This window comes from Cryptomeria japonica, chromosome 7 (genome assembly GCF_030272615.1).
Source record: "Cryptomeria japonica chromosome 7, Sugi_1.0, whole genome shotgun sequence".
Classification (NCBI taxonomy): Eukaryota; Viridiplantae; Streptophyta; class Pinopsida; order Cupressales; family Cupressaceae; genus Cryptomeria; species Cryptomeria japonica.
Window position 1 is genome coordinate 246,367,005 of NC_081411.1, and position 8,937 is coordinate 246,375,941.

The following is an 8,937-nucleotide window of genomic DNA, read 5'->3' on the forward strand; positions in this document are numbered from 1 at the left end:
CATGAAGCTTCTTCATATTTATTATAATGCCTGGTAATTTTATAACACATGAATGGAAGCTTTCCTTTCCTGGTGTGCTTTCTATGATGGTCGTTAATGATATACTTAAGAACGAAGTTCCATGGTTTGTTTTTTCTATAGATTTTATAATATTATAACGAAGGAAGTTTCATTGTTTTATAGACACAAATAAATATGCCTCATTATAAATAAATGAATGCAAGCTTTCCTAGAAGCTTTGAATACTTTACGCCGTAAATGGAAAGGAGATTCAATGGAGCCTTGACTTAATACCATACGAATGGAAGCTTTCCCTAGAAGACTTAGTACATGGCGGCTAATAATATACTAACCAATAAATATATATTCTCCAGTTGTCTAAAGATCTTAGATATAGATGTAATATTCCCCAGGAGGTATATTCTTATAGATTTAGATAATCCAGTTAGCTTAAATATAAACATATATGCTTTAATAGATTTTTTCCAATGATTTTTAATATGGAGGCTGGTTATGCAAGACTCTAATATGCTAAAAATATTGAATAAATGAAAATGTAAAAAATATTATACTAAACATTATAGAATCATATGATGTTGAATAAGAGGAAGAAGACTTTTTTGATAGGATAGTATATTGGTTTGGTACATAATTCAAAGAAGTGGGTTAGATAGGATCTTTTGATATTTTTTTTAATATTGTATTATTAAGAAGATATTCAAAATTCTTTGAATTTATCTTTTATTAGTGTTTTGAGGCTTATTGTAATGTTATTAAATTGATCAAAATTCTTGAATTCATCCTTAGTCGATGTATTGGAAATTTCTTGTAATATTAAGATTTGATTCAGACTTCCAAAGATCATCCTTAACAAATTTTTAAATTCATCCTTACCAAAAAGTACCGGAGATTTCCTGTGATTCAAAATTCTTGAATTGATCCTTAGAAAAAGTACTGGAGATTTCTTGTAACAATGAGATGCCATTCAAAATTCTTGAGTCCATTGATATGGGTATTAAAAAGATTCAGAGAATCGAAATGGAATCTCTGATCCAGTGGCAACAAAGACTTTTCTTTCTTGAGAAATGTGTTGAGGCGGTGCACTTCATATTATTTCTTTGTACTATTGATTTTCTTTGGATGATATATTCTTAACCTAAATCTTACACGCCACTAGTGATTATGTTGCCTTCAATTATTAATATAAAGTATTATAATGATTTGAGAATCCAAAAAATGGATCATACAAGTATTTCCCATTCACCATTTTCCCATATCCAGCAGAAAATATGTTGGTCCCATGACAAAAACAAACAAGCTGGGGGATCTCATCTGATGGCTACTGCAATTGAAATAAGTATTGATTATCAACATCTTATATTACCTACGATGTGAGCTTTGATCAATCTGAATGAGTTAAGTATATTTCTACATCTAACACAATATTATTTTTCTATTTTCACACATGCACATAATCTCTTGATATCCATGCAACTTTATACCTTACTCTTACATAATCATTTTTCTTGCACTTAACACATTCTCTAAAGTGACATTTCTGTCTTATTTATTTGTCTTGGTTTTAATCTTACTTGCTTTTGTCTTATTCTATTTGGCTAAAATTCAATTCAGGATTGCACATTCACCACCGTGTATGCTTTCCACTTGCTGGATTCTCATCAAATAATTGATTTTATATATGAATTTAAAGAAAATAATTTATGCTAATCAAATTATTTAGCATGACCGTCCTTATTTTATATGTACTTTGAGAAAGGTTTAGATTTTGAAGCACAAGAAACAAGTTGAAAAGATAAAACATCTGCATTGAATAAAGTCATTGCAGTATGAAATTATTAATCTTTGTAATACCCGCAACGCAATTTCATGGGTAACGGTGCATTAATATATATGGTAATCATTTGTCTTAAGTTTTTGGAAATTTCCAGCCTAATAGGAAAGATTTGAAAATGTCAAGATCTCTTTTATTCTCAGATCTTTACAGCAAATTATGAGTTTGCTAATGTTTTGGATTTTAGTAAAAATCATTGAGGATTTACGGGATGTGAACACGATGTTGATGTCAATTTTCTAATCACATGCATAGTTTGGAATAGGGTATGTTGTATCACATGGTGGGCAAGGAACTTTGGTATCACATGCAAGGTTTGAAAGAGTATTAACATTTTTTCAAAGATGAGCTGTTTTTAAGTCTTTTGTGTGGACAGTTCTTGTGTGTGAAAGCCACTCTTCCTTTGATGTCTTGTAAGAAGAATGATTGCATTCAAATCCAAAGGGAAAAACAAAGAAGAACAGGAATTTCACAAGAAGAAATTCTAAAAAATCAAGATTGCAATCAAATCAAAGGAGTGTAAATGTATACATATATACAAACATCTAATTTAACTTTTTGTTTTCCAATTATTATTTTTTGGCTTTATGAAGTGATAGATTGAGGTTTTCTTTGAAAGGTTACACATAGTAGTATTGTTGCTTAGTTGTATTTGATCTTAAAGTTTCTTCACTTTCACTTCACTTGCTATCCTGTTTATAAGAATTTTACAAGATATATGGTTTATATAGCATTTGATTCGCTTTGAAGAGAAGATGTATTGTGATCCAATAGAAGTCAATTTAATAAGGTTTTCTTCATAGTTTAATAGAATTTCTATAAATCAAATTATTAAGAAACACTTTTTTCATAAGATGTGTTCCCTATTTTTTTTTGCATATCTAATGTAAATAGATGTATCTAATAAATTTTTATAATCTATATTCATATTTATCTATTTAGTTGATCATCTCATAAAAAATTAGAGATGTAAATTTAATTGCTTGAATCAATGGTCTCTTGTAGTAGACCCACTTATGCAACTAGAGATGTAATGGTGTGACTTTGTTCATAAAAATTGAAGCAGTCACCGGTGAGGAGGGACCTCAAAGAGATCAATCCGGACCCGTCAGCAAGAGTAACACAAGAAAAACACAAAGATATGTTGGCATTTTGATGATGTTTTGATTGTCATTGATGGACACACACTTTCTTGATGTATGAGTTATGCTCAACCGGTAATTGTTCCAACTGGTATTGTGTATTATTGAATGTATAGTCTTTAGACTATCGGTATTTTGCAGAAGATGGTCTACCGGTCACAGATTGACTGAAGATCCCAAGCGGTATGAAGACCACAAGTGGTTCGAGGATCTTGAGCGGTACGAAGGACCCAAGCGGTAGTTAACTTTTGATTGGAACACTACGATCTTCCAGTCTTCATTTTTGACAACCGGTAATCGGTATATTGTATTAACCGGTATATATTTGTGATGAGTTACCAATCGGTATTACTGTAATGTGTGATGAGTTATCATCCACCGACACTTTGGTGGTGTGTTTGTGCCGCGTTACCAAATGTGTCTAGATGCACTGTACCTAGGAACTTGTAGTATAATTCTATTGGACCGACATGAAATCAAATTCCTTTATAAGGACATCATGTCTAGGGTTTGCATGTGTGTGATATAGAATAGAAAAGGATATGTGCGATCATTGAAGAGAAGATTAGGTGTGTGTGAAGAGATAGAGTGTGGAGACATTGAAGACTGAAGTAATGCTAAAATGCATTAACAAGGAGCTGTCAAGGATCTAATTAAGCATATTGTGCTATTATCTAGATCATTCACTTGTTGATTACTAATATCTTCGACAAGTCTGAAACCCTTAACCGAGTAGGCCCAGCAAAGCCTTTGTAAATCCTCTAACAACATGGTTCACAACTGTGGATCTGAAATCCTTTAACAAGGCAGTCTTTAATAGGACTTATCTCCTAACAGATATCTAGATTCCTAACAGGATCTGTTCTGGTGAAGAACATTGTATGACCTTAACATGTCTGACCTTAACCGGTCTGGTTACTATTCTGTAGATAGTTACTTATGAGTTTCTGCTCACCGTGGTTTTTCCCATTTGGGGTTCCATGTCAAATATCTTGTGTTATGATGATTGTGCTTATGTGGGTGAATGCTTTGTTTGTTATTTGGTTTGCACTTATCTTAACCGATTTATTAGTGAATCTGTTGCACCGGTTATCTGCTAAACTGTTTAAAAGATTGATTATAGGATTTTTTGGTATACTAATTCACCCCCCCTCTTAGTATTCATCAATTGGTATCAGAGCAATGGAAGCTATCACGATAACTCAAGAGATGAGTACCATCGATGCAATGGAAGAACTGACATTCTAGATGAAGACTGGAAGTGAGGTTGCTACCTCATTACTTGAGTCATGGACATTGGACATGAAGGATTTTTGTGCAGAACTTTAAATCTGTTTTTGAGAAATTTCATTCTTTATTGTCATGAACATCTACTCTATGTTATTTTATAAAAAGGTTACTTCGCATTACTTTGTCATTGTTGGCAAAGGGGGAGTAGTGTAGATACATTAAAATTTTGGTGAATGTTTATGCACATACTTGTAATTTTTGCAAAGGAGGTAGTGTATATGCTTAGGGGGAGTAATTTTGATTATTGCATCTTTTGTGTTATTGTTGTAAAAACACTTAGATGTCAAAATTTTCCTAAGTGTTGCCATCAATGCCAAAGAGGGAAATTGTTGGCATTTTGATGATGTTTTGATTGTCATTGATGGACACACTCTTTCTTGATGTATGAGTTATGCTCAACCGGTAATTGTTCCAACCGGTATTGTGTATTATTGAATGTATAGTCTTTAGACTGTCGGTATTTTGTAGAAGATGGTCTACCGGTCACAGATTGATTGAAGATCCCAGGCGGTATGAAGACCCCAAGTGGTTCAAGGATCTCAAGCGGTACGAAGGACCCAAGCGGTAGTTAACTTTTGATAGGAACACTACGATCTTCCAGTCTTCATTTTTGACAACCGGTAATCGGTACATTGTATTAACTGGTATATATCTGTGATGAGTTACCAACCGATATTATTGTAATGTGTGATGAGTTATCATCCACCGACACTTTAGCGATGTGTTTGTGTCACATTACCAAATGTGTCTAGATGCACTTTACCTAGGAACTTGTAGTCTAATTCTATTGGACCGACATGAAATCAGATTCCTTTATAAGGACATCATGTCTAGGGTTTGCATGTGTGTGATATAGAATAGAAAAGGCTATGTGCGATCATTCAAGAGAAGATTAATTAGGTGTGTGTGAATAGATAGAGTGTGGAGACATTGAAGACTGAAGTAATGCTGAAATGCATTAACAAGGAGCTGTCAAGGATCTAATTAAGCATACTGTGATATTATCTAGATCATTCACTTGTTGATTACTAATATCTTCGAAAAGTCTGAAACCCTTAACCGGGTAGGCCCAACAAAGCCTTTGTAAATCCTCTAACAAGGTGGTTCACAACTGTGGATCTAAAATCCTTTAACAAGGTCATCTTTAACAGGACTTATCTCCTAACAGAGATCTAGATTCCTAGCAGGATCTCTTCTGGTGAAGAACATTGTATGACCTTAACCGGTCTTGTTACTATTTTGCAGATAGTTACTTGTGAGTTTTTGCTCACCGTGATTTTTCCCATTTGGGTTTCCATGTCAAATATCTTTTGTTATGGTGATTGTGCTTTTGTGGGTGAATGCTTTGTTTGCTATTTGGTTGCACTTATCTTAACCGGTTTATTAGTGAATCTGTTGCACCGATTATCTGCTAAACTGTTTAAAAGATTGATTACAATATTTTTTGGTATACTAATTCACCCCCCCTCTTAGTATTCATCAAGATATGATGGAGGCAATGCAGAACATATTGTTATTTCATGAAAATTGAATACAACCAATCGGTAACAACCGGGCTACAACATATCGACTCACAGGCCTGGTAGAACATACAAAATAGGTCACAACCAGGACCTTGAATCTTAAGATCTATCTTTTATGCACAGTCTCGCTACTTGATTCTTCGATTCCTTCCATTCTAACGCGCAATTATAATTATATATACAATCCAAAGGATCTAGTTGGCCCAAAAAGGGATCAAAACCCGAAGAACAAGACCTAACGTGTAAAATTATTAAGGTCGGCCTCCGCCAAGAGATTTCTTTGGAAAATCCAAAGGATGAAACATATATCATGGGAAAAGGTCGGCCACACGCCAAGGAACATCGGAATCAATGCCCAAGGTTTCACAAGCTTTAGAAGGGTTCCGATAGATCACCAAAATAGTTCCAGGCAACCGGTAACAATAATTGTCAATCGATAACATGAAACTGTCAAGGAAACTGATAGCGATATCTTGCTAAAAAATGATCCAAATGCGATGTGATCTAGAACTAAGAAAGATGATCAAGTCTTCAAGTAGAATCCAACTCCATAGGATCCGTTGAGCCACAACCGAGACACATAGAAAGAAAAGATGAAACGGAAAACAGAAAGAAAAACAAAAACAAAATGTTTTTGGTTGATGCAAGATTGCTATGAATGGGGGATGCTCCTGCATAAGACATCCGGGGTTATTGAAAAAGTGAGCCTCTCACTTTGCTGGGGTCAAAGGAAAATCAAGGCGGTCTACCTCTGCCTGAGAAATCCAAGATGAATCTTCAATTGGTATGTCCTTCCACTTTACAAGATACTCCTTATACTGACTGCTTCAGGTACTACGCCCAATCCTATTGTCTAAAATCTCTTTAATATGATTTGGTTCCTTCTGGGGCAACTGTTTCTAGTCCAAGTCTACAACACTGTCCTCACTGAATTCTGGTTCATGATACTCATGAAGATCTACAATGTTAAACACAAGTAAAATACTCAGACTATCTGGTAACTACACTTCATATGCATTTCCAAAACTAAACTTCTTAAAAATCCTGCAAGGTCCAAACTTCTTCATTTGCAATTTGTTATAAGTTCCAACCGGGAATCACTCTTTTCTTAGATATACCATCACTTCATCACCAACTTCAAATTCCTTATGTCTCCTCTTCTCATATGCCTTCTCCTTATATTTAATGTTCATGTCTTCCAAACGTTGCTTAACCTGAATATGCAAGGCTTCCATGTGATCTGTAAAGTCTTCTTCTTCTGAATTTCTCCAGTCTTCACTGCTAATGTCTCTCCATTTTGATATACCTCTAGGATGCACTCCGGTAACAATCTCAAAAGGTGTTTTTTCGGTACTCCTATTCACTGAATTGTTGTAGGCAAACTCTACTTGTGTAAGGATCAAATCCCAACTTCCGGTTTTATCTCCAACTAAACATCTCAGCAAGTTTCCCAAGCTACGGTTAACTACTTCTGTCTGTCCATCAGTCTGTGGGTGAAAAGTAGAACTGAACTTCAAATCTGTCTTCATATTCTTCCAAAGTGTTCTCCAAAAATAGCCAACAAACTTAGTGTCTTTGTTTGAAACTATGCTCTTAGGTAATCCATGCAATCTCACCACTTCCCTGAAAAATAAGTTTGCTACATGTAATGCATCTAATGTCTTCTTACAAGGTATTAAATGAGACATCTTCGAGAATCTATCCACTACCACAAATATAGAATCATTCCCTCTCGGTGTTTTAGGCAATCCAAGTACAAAATCCATGCTTATATTCTCCCAAGGTCTTACTAGTACTGTCAAAGGTTTATACAATCCCACATTCTAACTACTACCCTTTTCAACTTGACAAACTCTACAACTTTGCACATATCTCTTAACATCCTTATGAATATGGGGCCAAAAGTACTGCTCATTCACCAATGCTATTGTTTTGTCAATACCAAAATGTCTAGCTTGTCCTCTACTGTGTTTCTCCTTTATTAGATTCTCCCTCATAGAACTCTTAGGTATGCACAACTAAACTCCTCTGAATAACATCCCATCCTGAATGAAGTAATCTAACCACTTGCTTCTATCTACCATAACCAATTCTCTACATGCTTTCCAAGGTTCTGCAAAATCCGGGTCATCATCATACAAGGTCTTCAAATCTTCAAATCCTAATACTGTCACTCTCATCTCTGTCAACAAATTCCTTCTCCTACTCAATGCATCAACCACTTTGTTAGATTTCCCACTTCTATGCTTCAACACAAAGGTGTAACTCTACAAGAATTTTATCCATCTCATATGTCTCTGATTCAACTTACTCCGACTGTTCAAATACTGCAAAGCTTGATGATCTATATACAACACAAACTCCTTAGGCAACAAGTAATGTCTCCACTTCTTCAAGGCTTGAACTATGGCATAAAATTCTTGATCATACACTAAATATCTCCTCTGGGCATCATTCAATTTCTCACTAAAATAAGCTATTCCTGACTCAAGACTGCTCCTATTGTTGTTCCACTTGCATCACAATCCACTTGAAATACTTTATTGAAATCCGGTAAAGTTAACACGAGCTACTTAGTCACTTTTTACTTCAACAGTTCAAAACTTTTGTTTGCTCCGGTGGTCCACTTGAATTCCTTATGATCTTGGTGCAGGAGCACCCAAAGACACAAATGAAGTCTAAAAGATCCTAATATCACCCATGAGGTGAAAATGATCCTCTGTAATAGGTTGATAGTTTTGTGAGTTAATAAGACCCAATTGATGTAAGGCATTGTCATGGTTGCATTTTATAAGCCACCATGGATAAGTGACCATGTGGGTCAGTAGGAGTCTAGGCATGAGTCCAAAAAATAAATATTGGTCCTAGAAACATCCGACCAATCCTTGGAATAGGTCAAATACACCTTGGAGTCGCCAAATTTTAAAAGTGCAAGTTGACAACTTTTGTTGTCATTGCAAAATATTGTAAAAAGGGATAACTAATCCTCCAACGGTTCTAAAGCTTGAAAAGTGGTTGGAAACCATTAGGGAGGCTATATTATGCCCACTTGGATCGATTCTAGGTTTTTGCTGGCGTAGTTGTTGAAATTGATGAAATTTGATGATGTTTTGGAGTTTGGAGCAATACA